At 42.9% G+C, this 19,815-nt stretch overlaps 1 protein-coding gene across 1 annotated transcript in view; it reads left to right on the top strand.

Annotated features, from left to right (window-relative positions):
* DLGAP2 (DLG associated protein 2) overlaps window positions 1-19,815 on the top strand; it is a 698,275-nt gene that overhangs the window by 345,212 nt on the left and 333,248 nt on the right. The gene's annotated exons all lie outside the window — the stretch shown is intronic.

Here is a 19,815-nt window from a genome sequence, read left to right as displayed (position 1 = left end):
CAGGGGAGCTGTGGGCACGTCCGGCCATCATCTCTCGATCACAGGGATGCAGGAGGAGATGTCCAGGGTGGGTGATGTCAGGCAAGGGAGCTGCGATGCCAGACAGGGAGCTGTGGGCACGTTGGGCAGGGGAACTGTGATGTGGATCATGGAGCTGTGGGCACGTCCGGCCGTTGTCCCTCTGTGACAGGGACGCAGGAAGAAACGTTCCACTTTGCTCACAGCAGAAGCCATCATTTACACAGCTTCTCCTGGCACCTGCCTGGGATTTTGAAATGATTTCAGGAGCCTTAATTAATGAAGCATTACAACATGCCTGCAGGCTACACGAGAGTTATTATCCCGGTTTTTCCAGGAGACAGCTGGATGCGGAGGAGTGCGGCTTACCTTTGAAGGTCGCCAGGCACGTTAATGAAATCCCTGGAAGTGTGTCTGCCGACAGCCCTTCTATTTTGGCTTTACGTGCTGTTCTCCTAGTGCCTTTAAACCTTTCCCCCTGAGTGTCGATTCTCGGAAGGGCACTTTGCAGGGTGGAGTCATGGTGGGTGAAATGCGAGCTCCTGGGTTTCTGACTTCCTTTGCATGCTGCAGGCGGGCTAGGACCCTTGATGAGTGAGAGCTTAGAAATCAATGTACGTAAATTCAGCACTCTTCCTGAATAGATATGATCCTTGCTCTATCTTGGGTTCTTTCCTGGAACTTTATAAATAAATTCCCACGAGTGCCTTAAAGTGATTTTCAGCGCTCCTTTAATCTGCCATACCACGCTGGCTGCATGTGCTTTGTAACTTCCAAAAACAAAATTCATAACGATTATCCAGATCAAAGGGAGGTGTTATCACTGGATGTTTCTTAGCCCTCACATTATACGTATGTCTCTAGGAAGCAGAGCCGCCATGGAGCGGGTGCTGAGCTTTGTCTCGGCCTGTCTTGCAGAGCGTGCATTTTATTACGTTCTTTTTGGGATTCTACATGAATAAACATTTTTCTGGGGTAGCATAAAAGCTGGTTTCATAATCGATGCAAAGTCTTACTGAATGTGGAATTTTGACAAATCCTGTGAACATAGAACACAGCCTTTTCCTCCCCACTTTATAAAGGAAACACTTAAAGTATCGAAGTCCCTGTGGATTCCTTTGCGGGAAACGTGGCACATGAGTCTGTGAGCCTGATGCTGATGTGTGGATGGATGGTGGGTGCACGGCCATACCAGAGTGGCCCTGGGGCTCACAGGACAGTGTTGCACAGGTGGTGTTTCATGCGGGGCCCAGAGAGGCCACAGCCACAGTGGAGTGGCCCTGAGCCATGCAGGACAGTGCTGCAGAGGAGGTGTTTAATGCAAGGCTTAGATTCAACAGGCAACCAGGTCACCTGGTAGAGAGCCAACCATTCAACTAAAAAACAAAAGGCTCTGAGGCAGGGAGCCAGGTGACCAGGCCCAGCTGGTCCCACCCCCCCAAAAAAAAAAAAAAAAAAAAAAACAGCAATTGGAAACGCTCTGGGTTGAGACTTTCACGGCAAGCACAACTGAACCTGGGACGGTCCAGCTCTGTGGAGGAGAGGCGTCCGCCATTACGGAGGCAGCCTGCAGTTCCCGAGGCAACCTGCCATCACCAAGGCAATCCGCCATTACAGAGAGAGTCCGTCACTACAGAGGTGGGCCAACATAGTGGAAGCAGTTCTAACTACACCCATATAAACAGGACTGCAGGGAAGTTCACACGGCAGCTGGGTGGAGCCCACAGCAGCTCAGCGAAGCCTCTGCAGGCTGAGAGTGACTAGGCTGCCTCCTTGTGGGCAGGGAAAATGGCAGCAGCACAGCAGAAACTCATAAAGCCCTAACTCCCTGGGACAGAACACCTGGGGAAAAAACAGGGGGGTTTATGAGTTCTGCTGCTGCAGACTTAAACTTATCAAAATCAGAAAGTCAACAACTACAAAGATGGATAAATCCACAAAGATGGGAAGAAACCAGCGCAAAAAGGATGAAAACACCCAAAACCAGAACACCTCTCCTCCTACAAGGGATCACAACTCCTCACCAGCAAGGGAACAAGACTGGATGGAGAATGAGTGTGATGAAATGACAGAATCAGCGTTCAGAAAGTGGATAGTAAGAAATTTCTGTGAGCTAAAAGAACATGTTCTAACCCAATGCAAAGAAACTAAGAACCTTGAAAAAAGACTTGACGAAATGCTAACGAGAATGGACAACTTAGAGAGGAATATAAGTGAATTGATGGAGCTGAAAACCACAACACGAGAACTTCGCGAAGCATGCACAAGTTTCAACAGCTGAATTGACCAAGCAGAAGAAAGGATATCAGAGGTCGAAGATCAACTCAATGAAATAAAATGAGAAGGCAAGATTAGAGAAAACAGGGTAAAAAGGAATGAACAAAGTCAACAAGAAATATGGACTATGTGAAAAGACCTAATCTACGTTTGATAGGTGTACCTGAATGTGATGAAGAGAATGCATCCAAGCTGGAAAATACTCTTCAGGATATTATCCAGAAAAACTTCCCCAACCTAGCAAGGCAGGCCATTATTCAAGTCCAGGAAATACAGAGAACACCACAAAGATATTCCTCTAGAAGAGCAACCCCAAGGCACATAATCATCAGATTCACCAGGGTTGAAATGAAGGAGAAAATGCTAAGGGCAGCCAGAGAGAAAGGTCGGGTTACCCACAAAGGGAAGCCCATCAGAATCACAGCAGATCTCTCAGCAGAAACCCTACAGGCCAGAAGAGAGTGGGGGCTGATATTCAACATCTTTAAAGAAAAGAACTTTCAACCCAGAATCTCATATCCAGCCAAACTAAGCTTCATAAGTGAAGGAAAAATAAAATCCTTTGTGAACAAGCAAGTACTCAGAGATTTCATCACCACCAGACTGGCTTTACAAGAGCTCCTGAAAGAGGCACTACACACAGAAAAGATCAACCAGTACCAGCCACTCCAAAAACACACGAAATGGTGAAGAGCATCAACACAATAAAGAATCTGCATCAACCAACGGGCAAAACAGCCAGCTAGCATCAAAATGGCAGGATCAAATTCACACATAACAATATTAACCCTAAACATAAATGGACTAAATGCCCCAATCAAAAGACACAGACTGGCAAATTGGATAAAAAGCCAAAACCCATCAGTGTGCTGTATCCAGGAAACCCATCTCACATGCAAGGATACACAAAGGCTCAAAATGAAGGGATGGAGGAAGATTTACCAAGCAAATGGAGAGCAAAAAAAAGCAGGAGTTGCAATTCTCATCTCTGATAAAATAGACTTTAAAGCAACAAAGATCAAAAGAGACAAAGAAGGACATTACATAATGGTAAAAGGATCAATGCAACAAGAAGAGCTAACAATCCTAAATGTATATGCACCTAATACAGGAGCACCCAGATACATAAGGCAAGTTCTTAATGACTTACAAAGAGACTTAGACTCCCACACAATAATAGTGGGAGACTTTAACACACCATTGTCAATATTAGACAGATCAACGAGACAGAAAATTAACAAGGATATCCAGGACTTGAATTCAGACCTGGAACAAGCAAACCTAATAGACATTTACAGAACTCTCCACCCCAAATCCACAGAATATACATTCTTCTCAGCACCACATCACACCTACTCTAAAATTGACCACATAATTGGAAGTAAATCACTCCTCAGCAAATGCAAAAGAACAGAAACCATAACAAACAGTCTCTCAGACCACAGTGCAATCAAGTTAGAACTCAGAATTCAGAAACCAACCCAGAACCGCACAGCTTCATGGAAACTGAACAACTTTCTCCTGAATATTGACTGGATAAACAATGAAATGAAGACAGAAATAAAGATGTTCTTCGAAACCAACGAGAATGAAGACACCACATACCAGAATCTCTGGGACACATTTAAAGCAGTCTCTAGAGGAAAATATATAGCAATAAGTGCCCACATAAGAAGAAAGGAGAGATCTGAAATTGACACCCTATCGTCAAAATTGAAAGAGCCAGAGGAGCAAGATAAAAAAAACTCAAAACCTAGCAGAAGACAAGAAATAACTAAGATCAAAGCAGAATTGAAGGAGATAAGAGACACGAAAAACCCTTCAAAACATCAATAAATCCAGGAGCTGGTTTTTTGAAAAGATCAGCAAAATAGACCACTAGCCAGATTAATAAAGAAGAAAAGAGAGAATAACCAAATAGATGCAATAAAAAATGATAAAGGGGATATCACCACAGATTCCACAGAAATTCAAACCATCATCAGAGATTATTACAAACAACTCTATGCACATAAACTAGAAAACTTGGAAGAAATGGATAAATTCCTGGACAGTTGCCTCCTCCCAAGCCTAAACCAGGAAGAAGTCGAAACCCTGAATAGACCAATAACAAGGTCTGAAGATGAGGCAGCAATTAAGAGCCTACCACCTAAAAAAAGCCCAGGTCCAGATGGGTTCACAGCCGAATTCTACCAGACATACAAAGAGGAACTGGTACCATTCCTTCTGAAACTATTCCAAATAATCCAAAAAGAGGGAATCCTTCCCAAATCATTTTATGAGACCAACATCATCCTGATACCAAAACCCGGCAGAGACTCAACAAGAAAAGAAAATTACAGGCCAATATCCATGATGAACATAGATGCAAAAATCTTCAATAAAATACTGGCAAGCCGATTACAACAGCACATCAAAAAGCTTATCCACCATGATCAAGTAGGATTCATCCTGGGGATGCAAAGCTGGTTCAATATACGCAAGTCTATAAATGTAATTCACCACATAAACAGAACCAAAGACAAAAACCACATGATTATCTCAATTGATGCAGAGAAGGCCTTCGACAAAATTCAACAGCCCTTTATGCTAAAAACCCTCAATAAACTAGGTATCGACGGAACGTATCTCAAAATAATAAAAGCTATTTACGACAAACCAACAGCCAATATCATACTGAATGGGCAAAAACTGGAAGCATTCCCTTTGAAATCTGGCACTAGACAAGGATGCCCTCTCTCACCACTCCTATTCAATATAGTATTGGAAGTTCTAGCCAGAGCAATCAGGTAAGAAAAAGAAATAAAGGGTATTCAATTAGGAAAGGAGGAAGTCAAATTGTCTCTATTTGCAGACGACATGATTGTATATCTAGAAGACCCCATCATCTCAGCCCAAAATGTCCTGAAACTGATAAGCAACTTCAGCAAAGTCTCAGGATACAAAATCAATGTGCAAAAATCACAAGCATTCCTACACATCAATAACAGACCTAAAGAGAGCCAAATCAAGAACAAACTGCCATTCACAATTGCTACAAAGAGAATAAAATACCTAGGAATACAACTAACAAGGAATGTAAAGGACCTCTTCAAGGAGAACTACAAACTACTGCTCAACGAAATAAGAGAGGACACAAACAGATGGAGAAACATTCCATGTTCATGGTTAGGAAGAATCAGTATCGTGAAAATGGCCATAATGCCCAAAGTAATATACAGATTCAATGCTATCCCCATCAAGCTACCAATGACCTTCTTCACAGAACTGGAAAAAACCACCTTAAACTTCATATGGAACCAAAAGAGAGCCCGCATAGCCAAATCAATTCTAAGCAAAAAGAACAAAGCGGGAGGCATCACACTACCAGACATCAAACTATACCACAAGGCTATAGTAATCAAAACAGCATGGTACTGGTGCCAAAACAGAGATACAGACCAATGGAACAGAACAGAGGCATCAGAGGCAACACAACATATCTACAACCATCCGATCTTTGACAAACCTGATAAAAACAAGCAATGGGGAAAGGATTCCCTGTTTAATAAGTGGTGTTGGGAAAACTGGCTAGCCATATGCAGAAAGCAGAAACTGGACCCCTTCCTGACACCTTACACTAAAATTAACTCCAGATGGATTAAAGACTTAAACATAAGACCTAACACCATAAAAACACTAGAAGGAAACCTAGGCAAAACCATTCAGGACATAGGTGTAGGCAAGGACTTCATGACCAAAACACCAAAAGCATTTGCAACAAAAGCCAAAATAGACAAATGGGACCTAATCAAACTCCACAGCTTCTGCACGGTGAAAGAAACGGTCAATAGAGTGAATCAGCAACCAACAGAATGGGAAAAAATTTTTGCAGCCTACCCGTCTGACAAAGGGCTGATATCCAGAATTTACAATGAACTAAAACAGATTTACAAGAAAAAAAAAAAACAAGCCCATTCAAAAATGGGCGAAGGATATGAACAGATACTTTACAAAAGAAGACATACATGAAGCCAACAAGCATATGAAAAAATGCTCATCATCACTGGTCATTAGAGAAATGCAAATCAAAACTACATTGAGATACCATCTCACGCCAGTTAGAATGGCAATCATTAAAAAATCTGGAGACAACAGATGCTGGAGAGGATGTGGAGAAATAGGAACACTTTTACACTGTTGGTGGGAATGTAAATTAGTTCAACCATTCTGGAAGACACTGTGGCAATTCCTCAAGGACCTAGAAATAGAAATTCCATTTGACCCAGCAATCCCATTACTGGGTATATATCCAAAGGATTATAAATCATTCTACTATAAGGACACATGCACACAAATGTTCATTGCAGCACAGTTTACAATAGCAAAGACCTGGAACCAACCCAAATGCCCATCGATGATAGATTGGACAGGAAAAATGTGGCACATATACACCATGGAATATTATGTAGCCATCAAAAACGATGAGTTCGCATCCTTTGTAGGGACATGGATGAACCTGGAAACCATCATTCTCAGCAAACTGACACAAGAACACAAAATCAAACATCGCATGTTCTCACTCATAGATGGGTGTGAACAATGGGAACACATGGACACAGGGAGGGGAGCACTATACACTGGGGTCTGTTGGGGGGGAGTGGGGGGGACAGCGGGGGGTGGGGAGTTGGGGAGAGATAGCATGGGGAGAAATGCCACATATAGGTGAAGGGGAGAAAGGCAGCAAATCACACTGCCACGTATGCACCTATGCAACAATCTTGCATGTTTTTCACTTGTACCCCAAAACCTAAAATGCAATTTAAAAAAAATGCAAGGCTTAGAGAGGCCATGGCCACACAGGAGTGGCCCCAGGCCACGCAGGACAGTGCTGTAGAGGGGATATTTCATGTGGGGCTCAGAGAGGCCATGGCCACACTGGAGTGGCCCCGAGCCATACAGGACAGTGCTGCAGAGGGGTTGTTTCATGAGGGGCTCAAAGAGGGCAGGCCTGGAATCCTAACTCTCTGTAGACTGTGTGACACTGGGGTGGATGGAGGTCATTCATTCCCAAAGCAGAGTTGAGCATCCCGGATATTGGAACTACAGACTCTAGTGACTGTGTCAGGATGGAACTCAGGGAGAGTTGGAGAAGCCTTGGATCGTGCCTGGTAAAGAGCACGTTCTCGGCAAACATCACTCCCCTTCTCTTTGCTGCGTGTTGTCATGAACTCAAGGAGAGGAAAGATGTTTTCACAGGAATGAGACAAGCAAGCAACCAGGGCAGTGAGAGTGATGTGGACGTCCAGGCAGTGAGTTTATCACCAGCTTCTGTGAAAGGTGTGCATTTGCATCCGCAAATAAATCAAAGGCATGCATTGTATCCAAAAATAGATCTTAACACTTCTATGTAAACGTATTCAGAAAAACATGTCTGCCCTGGAGTTTAGAATGAGGATGTTTGCGTGCCTAGAGGTTGTTTTTTGGCCATCTCTCTAAGAACTGGAGCTTTGGTGAGATCTTTGAATTGTGTGTTTCACGTGGTGAGAAACGTGGCATGCGTGAACGGACACCATGCATGACAGCAAGGATCTGGGATGCCATCTTATTTTGGCGTCTTTATAAATGATCAAGTAAAAGTCATACAATCTAAGTTATCTTCCTGGTCCATCCATCCTGCAGCCTACAGAGTTGGCATCCTTCCACGGGACGGCCCCGCACCTTGTCCGTCTGTCCTGCAGCCACAGGGGTGGTGTCCTGCCACAGGATGACCCCATGCCTGGCACTGCCACCATCTGTCAGTGGAGACACCTAGGAACCTCTGAATCAGGGTGTGACACGTCCTGCATGTGAGGTATAAACACAGTTTTTTGGGGACACACAGGAGGGAGCCGAGTGTGCTCTTGTGGCCCTGGACAACAGTGAGAGGCGGCGTACCCTGCATAAGCGTGGCAGGCAATGAGCACGGGGGCACCTCGGCCACAGTCCTGCTGCCCGTCACTCTCTTCAAGACCACAGATGCCTGGGGCCCCAGGACAAGCATTCACACACTTGGTGAGAACTTTAAATTGTGTATTTCACTTGGTGAGAAATGTGGACAAAAGGACCAGCAAGTGGATGCGTTTGGTGTATGGGGGTTTCGAAAACTTAGATTATATGACTTTTACTTGATCATTTATAAAGATGCTGAAATCAGGCAAGGAGGTAACTAGAATTGTCAAAAGGGCAAGACGATCCCCTTATAAAAAATTTAAAATAAAGGCTTTCATTTGCAAAGCTAATCTCAAGAGGCAGTATAATGCTGGCTGTGGCTAGCCCATGGAAAAGTGGCGGTGATTCGAATATCCTCATGAGCTCCCACAGGCAAAAACATAGGCTGCTGGAGGCCTGAGGCAGGAACGCGGGGGAGAGCCTCTTCCCAGGGCCGGGGTCGAGTTGCGGTGCCCATGCCTCTCTCGGTGGCTCATGCTCAATGCCCCATAGGAGCCCAGGAGGAGCAGAGGATGGCAAAGGTATTACTGCCATCCGTCTGGACCAAGGCTGCCAGCAGAGAGCAAGCCCCACGGGGAACCTTTGAGTTACTAAAATTTGAATGTGTAGCCAAATTCAGAAACAGTACAAAGAAACAGGTAAAATTAAATTTGGTTTTGACCAAATACCAGATGGCATTTCAGGGGCTCCGTGTGATAGTGGGTACTGCACAGGGTGGCTCAGCTCTGGGCTCCATGGTGGATGATGTGGAAAGCAGAGCTCCTGTCCTGACCGTCCGCAGAGGCCCCTGCCCAAGGCCACCCCACGTGCCACACAGACCGTCTGTCTAGCCTCCTGGGATTTTCCAGTGGTGTCTCCACCACATATGTGAATAAGCAAGTGTGAAATCCGGAAACAGATCCCCGTGGCCCTCCTTCCACATGTGGATCTGATCTCATCGAACAGTTTTCCATAAAACTGTGGTGGTGTTTAATAACACTATTCCTGTAGTCATCTTAGGAACCTTAGGAACGCCAGGTTACAGGAGGTTAGCACAAATGCATGTGGAGGAACTTTCCATGCCAACAGAAACACAGTTTTCAGAATTTGATCGTGCCTTTGGCTCAGTGACTAGCAGATTCGTTCCTGCTGGGATATTCATTTTAAAAGCCTTTCTTGTGATGTTGGCTGCAAATTAGAAGCAATAATGCTATTCCCTATCTAATATTTTTAATTATTTTTTTAAAGTACTGTGAGCTCCTCAGAGTAAAAGTGCTGTATAAAACCAAATGATATCGTAATTATCATCTACAATTCCCACTGGACTGTACTTTTAAAGAAGGTCAAGAATGGATCTGAAGCAACTTTCTTATGTAAGAAAATTTGAAAATCAACCCTAATGACTTTGTCTTAATCTGCTGGAACTCCCACAACAAAACACCATAGACTAGGTGGCTTAAGCAACAGCAATTAATCTTCTCACTGTCCCAGGGCTGAGAAGTCTAAGGTCAAGGTGTGCAGACTTGGCTCCCAGGGAGGGCCTCTTCCTGGCCACCTGCTCCCTGCATCCTCAGGCAGACAGACCGGTGTCTCCTCCTAAAAGACCCAGATCCATTCAGAGCAGGGTTCTCCTCTCACTACCTTGGCTCTCCTTCATTACTTCCTCACTCCAAACACAGCCACACTGGGTGTTAGAGTTCAGCAGATGGGTTTTTCAGGGACTGGACTCAGCATTTTCTGTAGGTTTCCAAGCCCTGCTCCATACCTGGGACCAGACTCAGCATTTTATGTGGGCCCTGCAGTGTGGTCATCAGATCGTCCTGTGAGAGTTGTGATATGACCCCTGTGGTATGTAACGGGAACTGAGGTGGGAGGGAAGGGCTCCTGCCCTGCCCGGGGACCGTGGAGCAACCTGGCTTGGAGCCTGGCTCTTCCCCCCGCCCCAGGCAGCCCACACCCCACAGCACACTGGAGTCGATTCTGCCCCACTGTTCAAAGCTCGCTCTTATGCGCATTCCAAAACCTCCAGCTGTAACTGTCCTGCTTCCGTTGCACTTTCAGTAGATTCGGAAACACATCCTTGTCCTTGGAGAATCCACCATTGCAGGAGCCATTTCTTAGCTGTCCGCTGCAGGCTGCGAGGATGGACCTTCGTCAGGAAACAGATGGCTGGATGCTCCCAGACCCCACCTCGCAGGGGAGCCAGCGTCCTTGGAAGAGGAAAAAGTCAATGAATAAGAAGGGGGATGGCGAAAAGGAATGTTTTACTCCAGGATTTCCCATGGAAGGGAAAGAGCTCCTACCTGGAAAAATGATCTGGGCTTTGCAGACCCTGCTGGGCAGCACCTGCCCTGGTCTTATCCATGACCCATTTGATGGGTTATTTATTTTCTTTTTAGGTGTAACCCTCTCTTCATGGAGAATCAGTAGAACATTCTCTGTCCATGCCTCTGAACACCCTCCTACCTCCCCAACACTCAGGAGCCAGCAGGAAGCCCTTGGGGCCCAGGGTCTCCTTGAGAGGTGGTGGTCAGCTCCCCCTGGGTGTTTCCTCCCCTGGTCTGTGGGCTCTGGGATTTTTCTTCTCAAACAGGCTAAATTAGTCCAGCGTCCAGTGCTCGCCCAGCCCTGCGCTGAGGAGAAGGCAGGATAGGATTCCCAGGAGGCACCCTGTAGCCTGCCTGCCCCTGGCCGGAGCCCAGGAGGTGGAGGGAGATGGGGTTTTGAGGCCATTCACTTCCCCCGTAAATGGAGCCACCGATGCACTCTCACAGAAGGGAAGAGGAGAATGTGGACCCTGGAAGGTAGCTTAGCCGCTCAGCCTCTTCCAGACATCTCATTTCTCAGACTGCAAAGGTCAGCAGCAGAACTGGGGAAGAGGGGTTTTATTGCATTCTTCAGTGCAGAGGCCATTTTAATATTCATGAAATTGCAACTGAAGCCACCCTGAAGGTTCCCTGAGAGCAGGCCAGCATGTCCTTCAAAGGAACTAAGCTGACAGCTTTTGTGTCCACGCTGAACTCTTCTGGAGGAGCCCCGCACATGGCTACAGAGACACAGGGGGCCAGCCATGGCGGCCCCACACCCAGGGTGGCAGGTGCAGCCGGACCTGATGATGAAGACGGCACCATCTCTCACCCTGGAAGCCTTTGCACCTGACCGAACGAGGAGGCGTTTCAGGTACTCAAGTTTCACTTACGGAGAAAGTTGTATGTGAGATTTTTAAAAGAATGGCAACCTACCTATAGCAAAACCAAACACTAAACACTTACCACAAAGGCGGGGCTCTGAGGAAAGCAGCTTCAGTGATGATTTATGGCTAACAACAGAGAGTCTTAATCTACCTTTGTTTTAAAAGAAGAAAGTAGGATGGGAAAAAAGATGAGTGCAATTGTTCTTAATCCAATAAATAATTAAATTTATATGGCTGTACCTTAAAGGTGAATACAGTGTGGAAGTACGTCCGATGGAGTGGCAGGAGAGAGAAGGAAGGAAGATGACTGATCAAAGCAGGGAGGGTAATTTATCAAACGTTAAGTACCCCTTGCTGAATGAACATTTTGGGGTCCTGAACTTGCAAATCCGTATTTTGTGGATCATCATCAATTATAATAAATGCTAGACACCCTTCGGCACTACAGAGGATAAGCTGAAAAGGCACAGTCCATGTTCTCTGAAATCACATTTGACATAATCGTCTGTCATTCACACAGATGGTGCGTAAGGTAATGATCATGTGTATACCCAGCTGAAATAAGACAGGTAGGAGTTGGACAAGTAATTGTCCAATAATTGTACAGGAGGCATCGTAAGTGGTTTCCACCATTGCAGTGGCTGGCGGGTGACCCCACCTGGAGGTGAGCCCAGGAATATCTTTTGGAAGCCCCAGAGTGGCCTGGGCTTTGCAGTTAGCAGCCTGGATAATAAAGGTTGCTCTGCTGCTTCCCATCACTGACCTAAGCAAATGACTTCTTGACTCTGAGTTTAGCTTCCTTCTTTATGTTTTTTATTTATTTTTTATTTTGTGAGATGGAGTCTTGCTCTTGTCACCCAGGCTGGAGTGCAATGACACGATCTCGGCTCACTGCAACCTCTGCCTCTGGGGTTCAAGCAATTCTCATGCCTCGGCTTCCTGAGTAGCTGGGATTACAGGTGCCTGCCACCACGCATGGCTACTTTTTGTATTTTCAGTAGAGACGGGGTTTCACCATATTGGGCATGCTGGTCTCAAAGTCCTGACCTTGTGATCTGCCCACCTCAGCCTCCCAAAGTGCTGGGATTACAGGCATGAGCCACCATGCCTGGCCAGCTTCCTTCTTCAAAAAGTGAAAGTAGAATCTCTCCATGTTAGGAAGTTGTGAAAATGAGAGACAGCACATGTGAGGTGTCTGGCTTTCTGCAGGCCACGACCTTAAGTGGCTGTTGTTTCTGGGATTTTCTGGGGCTACAGAAGCTATGATCTTCAGAATTACTTTATTTGGTTTAGATATTTCATGTGTTTATTTTATATTTGGCTTAAAAGAAATTAGTCCTTACAGTTTTCATGAGATGTAAACCCCTTACATTCGTCCCTGGGTGTCCGTAAGGACTTTATTCATACATTTTTGTGTCTTTCTATTCTGTCTGGGGATGGCCCAAAGGACAAATGCAGGGTGCTCCTCTACGCTTCACCCAACTTAAAACTCAGGCCACAGAAATGAAGGGCGTTGCTTGAAATACTGCAGGCTTCTGGCAGCCTGCAGAACCGGGACAAAATTACACTCAAAACATATTGTCTACCACCTAAAGCATGGGAGCAGAAGCTGGGAGAGTTTCTTCAGTAAATCAGAATGTTCGAGAGCACCTGTGTAACCGGAGCTACCACCCACTCAGCATTGAATGAATGACAGTCCTTCCTGTAAGGTCAGGCGCAAGGCTAGTGTGCCCTCCCCTGCCCTCTACTTATGTGCTTTTATAAATGGGATTATTTCCTTAATTTCCTTTTATGCTGTTTACTCTGATAGTATAGGGAAAGACTACTAATTTTTGTGTGTGATTTTGTATCCAGACACTTTGCTGAATTCCTTTTTTAGGACAGGAAATACCACTTCTATTCATCATAGTAGTAGAAGTCCTAAGCAAAGAAATTAGACCAAAAGAGAGAGAGAAAAATAGAAAATCATCCAAATGGGAAAGGAAGAAGTAAAATTATTTATTTGCAGATGACATAATTTTATATGTAGAAAACTGTAAAGAGCCCCACCCACATACACACAAAAAACCTGTTATAAAAAAAGCATTCAGCAAAGTGTCTAGATACAAAATTAACACACAAAAATTAGTAGTATTTCCATATACTGTCAGAATGAACAATTTAAAAAAGAAGTTAATAAAATAATTGCATTTATAATAGTGTCAAAGAATAAAATTCTTAGAAATAAGCTAAGGAGGAGAAAGACTGTACACTGAAAACTTGACACTTGCTGTAAGACATTGAAGACATGAATCAGTGGAACGATGCCTGTGCTCATGGATTGAAAGGCGAACTGTTGTTCAGGTGTCAGTACTACTAGTGGTGGGTGTTTTGAGAAATAGAAAAATCCACTCTAAAATTTATATGGAATTACAAGGGATTCCCAATACTCAAAACGATCTTGAAAAATAAGATCAAGCTTGGAGCCTTCCACTTCCTGATTGCAAAACTCACTATGGAGCTACGATAAGCACAATTGTGTGGTAAGTGCTGACATAAACACAGACACGTAGACCAACACAACAGAATAGAGTCCAGAAATAAACCCTGGCATATGTTGTCAAATGATTTCTGACAAAAGTGCCAAGACCATTCAATGGAGAAAGAACAGTCTTTTCAATAAATTATGTTGGAGAAACTGGATATCCACATATAAAATAGTAAAGTTCAACCCATACCTTGTACCACATATAAATAATACTCAACAGATGAAAGACCTAAACATAAGAGCTAAAACTGTGAAACTCTCAGAAGAAAACACAGAGGACAAGCTTTATGATGTTGGATGTGACAGTGATCTTGGATCTGATACCAAAAGTATGAGCAACCAAAGAATAGATCCATAACTTAGACTTCATCAGAATTAAAGCTTGTGTGCATCAAAGGATACTTCCAACTGAATGAAAGGGATGGAATTGCAGTAGATATTTTCAAATCATATGTCAATCTGAAAATGGACTGGTATCTACAGTATTTAAAGAACTACAACTCAATAACCAAATAATCTGATTCAAAAATGGGCAAAGGACTTGAACAGATATTTCTCCGAAGATTTGCAAGTCGCCAAGATGTACATTAACATCATGAATTATTAAGGCAGCACGAACCTCAACCACAAGGAAGTGTCCACGCACATTAGAGTGGTCATTGTCAAACACAACAACAACAATGAAAAGAACGGTTGTTGGCAGGATGTGGGGAAATTAGAACCCTCGTGCATTTCTGGTGAGGATATAAAAAGATGTTTCCATCACGGAAAATGATATGGTGAGTCCTCAAAACATAAACATGGAATTTTCCTTTGCTCAAGCAATTTCACTTCTGGACTATACCCAGAAGAAGTGGAAGCAGGTCTAGGATAATTGTTTACTCCTGTTCAAAGCGGTATTAGTTCCAGCAGCCAAAGGTAGAAGCAGCCCACAGGTGCGATGGACACGTGAACGGATGGATAAGCAAAATGGGGCCTAGATGAAGAAGAACATTTAGAGTTAAAAAGGAAAGCCATTCTGACACATGCTACAATGTAGATGAACCCTGAAGACCTTATACCAAATGAAATTAGCCAGTCACAAAAGGAGAGTGTGACTCCACTCACATGAGGTACTAAGGTAGTCAAATTCATAAAGACAGAAAGGAGAAAAGAGGCTGGAGGGCAGGAGAAAAGAGGCTGGAGGGCAGGAGAAACTGGGAGTTAGAAATGGGTGCAGAGTTCCAGATGAGGAAGAGGACACGTTTTGGGGATGATGATGGCACAATGGCATAAATGTTCTTCACATACCACAGAACTATATGCATGAAATGGTTAAGATGAATGTTTTACCACCGTTTTTCAAAAAAGCAGCCATGTTATGTCACACCCAGGTCAATGTGCGTGTTCAGAAAAGTTCTAAGAAGATTGCAGCTTTCACCCCAAGCTAGTCCCTGGGCTAGTTGGAAGCCAGGCGAAGTGTGTGTCTTTTTGGTTTTTAGCTCTTGGCATTTAATGAAATATCTGTTAACATACTAGCTTGAAACAAGCTAAGAAAGACTTCAGTGACTGCACAGAGCAAATAATACCGTGTTTTCAAAAAAAAAAAAAATAGTTTGGAAAGTCACTAAACAGTCTATGACAGCCTTCACAATCAAAATCAGCCAGACCAGGGGATGGGTTTCCAGAGTCAGCACCTTCTAATATCCAAGTGTCCAGTTTTCAACAAAAAGATTAGAGACATGTAAAGAAACAGGAAAGTATGGTCCATTCAGAGCAACAAAAGAAATGGAGAGAAATAATTTCTAAGAAGTTCAGACATCAAACTTACTAGATAATATTTTTTAAAGTTTTCTTAAATATGCTCAAAAGCTAAAGGACACTGGGAAACACTATATGAAGAAAATGAGAATTAAAGAGATAAAAATTATTTTTAAAAAACACAAGCAGCAGACATTCTGGAGAAAAATTTACTATAGAGGTTCAGCAGCAGATTTCAGCAGGTACAAGAATCATTCCACAGATTAAATATGGGACAAATGAAATCACAGAGCCTGAGGAGCAGAAAGAAAAAGAAGGAAGAACAAGAGCTGAAACTCGAGGGTCTGTGGGACATCATCAGGCTGATCAGCGTGCACATTACAAGAGTCTCAGAAAAGGGAAGAGAGAAAGAATTGAAAGTAAATAATATTTGGAGAAATAAAAGCCAAAAAGCATTCAAAATTTGAGAAAAGATATGAATATACAAATCCAAGAAGCATAATGAACTTCAAGTCAGATAAACATGAAGAGATTTGCAAAAGCCATGTTATTATCAAACCAGTGAGAGACAAAGAGAAAGTCCCAAAAGCAGCAGAAGAGAAGTGACTCATCACACAGAAGGGATGGTTATTTACTTTCAAGAAAAAGCTTATGTCTTGATTTCTCTAGAAACTGTGGAAGACAAAAGTGAATTGGATGATAAAGTTCTTAAAGAAAAAAAAAATCAACCAGAAGTTTAAAATTGTCCTTCAAAATGAAGGACGAAGTAAGACATTCCCCGAAAAATAAAAAATGAGACCTGCTCTGCAAGAATGCTAAAGGGAATCTTTCAGATTGACACAGAAGGACAGTCGGCAGTAGCTCACAGCTATGAAGTAAAAGGTCTTCAGTAACGGTGATTATGTGGGCAAAGAGGAAAGCCAACAATATCAGGTATTTGATTTTAACTCTGCCTTTTGTTGCTACAGAAATTAAAAGATGAGTGCATAAAAGATAAGCATACATCTATGTTATTGCACACTCACTGTGTAAAGGTTAAACCTGTGACAGGCTGGGCATAGTGGCTCACACCTGTAATCCCAGCACTTTGGGAGGCCAAGGTGGGCAGACCACTTGAGATCAGGAGTTCAAGACCAGCCTGGGCAACATGGTGAAATCCCATCTTTACTAAAAATTCAAAAATTACCCAGGCATGGTAGTGCACTCCTATAATCCCAGTGACTCAGGAGGCTAAGGCAGAAGAATTGCTTAAACCACTGCATACCAGCCCGAGGTACAGAGTAAGACTCCATCTCAAAAAAAAGGCTGGGCATGGTGGCTCACATCCCACCACTATGGGAGGCTGAGGCAGGCAGATCACAGGGTCAGGAGTTCAAGACTAGCCTGGCTAACATGGTGAAATACCGTCTCTACTAAAAATACAAAAATTAGCCAGGGGTGGTGGTGGGTGCCTGTAATCCCAGCTACTCAGGAGGCTGAGGCAGGAGAATTGTTTAAACCTGGAGGCAGAGGTTGCAGTGAGCCGAGATCATGCCATTGCACTCCAGCCTGGGAAACAGAGGGAGACTCCATCTCAAAAAAAAAAAAAAAAAAGGAAACCTGTGACAGAAGTAAGGAATGGAGCTGAGTTACAGCAGGATGTTTGAATGCTATTGAATTAAGTTTTAATCCATTTGAACTATATTGTTACAAATTTAGGATTCTAAGTTTAATCCGAACATTCTAAATTCATCTTCAAAGAAAATATTTTAAAATAAATACGCAACAGGAAATGAAAGGGAAATCAAAGCAGTTCACTCCAAAAAAAATCAACACAAAAGACAAGAATTAAGAAAATGAAGGACAAAGGATATTTATATATTGACAGAAGGGTCAATTTGCCAAGGAGATAATGATTTTAAATATATATGTACCAAAATCAAAAACATAGTCCCAAAATATGTGAACCAACCGCTAATAGAATTGAAGAAAGTAAGAGATAGCTGTACAATAATAGTTGGAGGCTTGAATGAACCACTTTCAATAGTAGGCAGGACATCTAGACAGAAGACTAATAAATATGAGGCTTGAACAGACATGTACAGAATCATCCATCTGACAGCAATGGAAATGCACATTCTTCTCAAGTGTACATGAAACATTCTCCACAGTAGGCCACATATTATGCCAAAAGGCATGTCTCAATAAATTGTAAAAGATTAAAATCATACAAAGGTTTTTTTGTTATTGTTGTTGTTGAGATGGAGTCTCACTCTATCATGCAGCTGGAGTGCAGTGGTCTGATCTTGGCTCACTGCAATCTCTACCTTCTGGGTTTAGGCGATTCTCCTACCTCAGCCTCCTGAGTAGCTGGGATTACAGGCACCCACCACCACACCTAGAGAATTTTTTTCAGAGTAACTCTTTAGCCACAATGGCATTAATAAACAACAGGAGGAAACCTGGAAATTTGACAATGGGTCCAAGAAGAAATCACAAGATAAATTTAAAAGACTTACTTAGAGATAAATGAAAATGAAAACACAACATGCCAAAACTTATAGATGGTTACAAAGGCTGTCCTTTGAGGACAATTAGTAGCGTACATTTAAAAAGAAGAAAGAGAACAGATAAATAACCTAACTTTATACCACAAAGTACAAGAAGAAAGCTAGCAGACAGAAGTAATACAGAGTAAAAAAACAAAAATCATTAAAATAAATTTTAAAAATAATAGAGTAGCCACAAAACATAAGTCAGTTGGTTGAAAAGATCAAAATGTTGACAAACCTTTAATGACCCAAAGAAAAAAAGAAGACATAAACCAGTGACATTGGAAAGGAAAGCGGGGACATCATTACAGACCACACAAATAGAAAGGACTGTCAGACAAAACTGTGAACAACTGGACACCAATAAACCGGCTAACCCAGGTGAAATGGACAAATTTATATAACAGTGAAAGTAATCTAAACTGACTGAAGATGAGATGGATCTATTAAGTTAAGAGATTGAATCTATAATGATTAAAAAAAAAATCTTCAGGAAGAAATATCCAGAACCAGATACCTTCACTGGTAAATTCCACCAAACACGTAAAGATGAATTAACACAAACCCACAAACCCTTCCAAGAAATAGAATCAGAGGGAACAATTCCTAACACATTCCTTGAGGCCAGCATTACCCTGATAGCTGAGTCAGATAAAAAAGATCATAGAAAAGAACATCGAAAACCAGATCCCTTATCAATGTAGATGCTAAAATCCTCCACAGAAAACCAGCAAACCTAATCCAACCATGTAGTAAAAGGTTTAGACAAGTGATCAAGTGGGACTTATTCTGGGAATGTAAAAGTGGTTCAGTTTAAGAAAATTAATCAGTTAACACTACCTGCACGTCTTGATTGACACGCAAAAGGCACCTGACAAAATCTCATAAATGTTCATGATAAAAACTCTTATAAAATTAGGAATAGAAGGAAAATTTCTCAGTATGATAAAGGGCATTTATGAAAAGCCACAGCCAAGACCTTTAGTTTCTTGTCCAATGTTGTGCAATAATAGAGGGATTAAATCTCCAAGAAGACACAGCAGTCCTCAGTGTATATGCACCTGACAACAGCGTGTCAAAATGCGTAAGGCAAAGACTAATATAGCTGCCAGGAGGAGGAGATGAGCCCACCATTAACGTTGGAGATTTTCAGCATCCACTCTCAGTAACTGATAGTCCAGCTGGCAGAAATTCAGCAAGGACAGGGTTGAACTGAGTGAGGCCATCAATCACCTGAACATAACTGATGTCTCTAGGCTGTTTCATCCCACAGCAGCAAAACACACATTCTTCCCAAGCTCACACAGAACATTCACCAACATAGGCCACATTCTGGGCCAAAAATCTAGACACAGATCTCCCCCCTTTCATAAAACTTACCTCAATATACATCACAGACCTAAATGGAAAACCCAGAGCTCTAGAAATTAACATCAGAGAGAACGCAAGTGACCTTGAGCCTGGTGATGACTTTTTAGAGACAACACCAAAGGCAGCCTAGGAAAGAAAAAGAATGTCTGACTGGACTTCATTAAAATTTAAAGCTTCTGTTCTCTGAAAGAGTTAAGAGAATCAAATGA

The sequence above is a fragment of the Aotus nancymaae genome, unplaced genomic scaffold (assembly GCF_030222135.1).
Source record: "Aotus nancymaae isolate 86718 unplaced genomic scaffold, 86718_ANA_hifiasm-v0.15.2.pri h1tg000090l, whole genome shotgun sequence".
NCBI lineage: Eukaryota > Metazoa > Chordata > Mammalia > Primates > Aotidae > Aotus > Aotus nancymaae.
The sequence above is the reverse complement of the archived record's forward strand: the minus strand, read 5'-3'. Positions and strand labels throughout refer to the sequence as shown.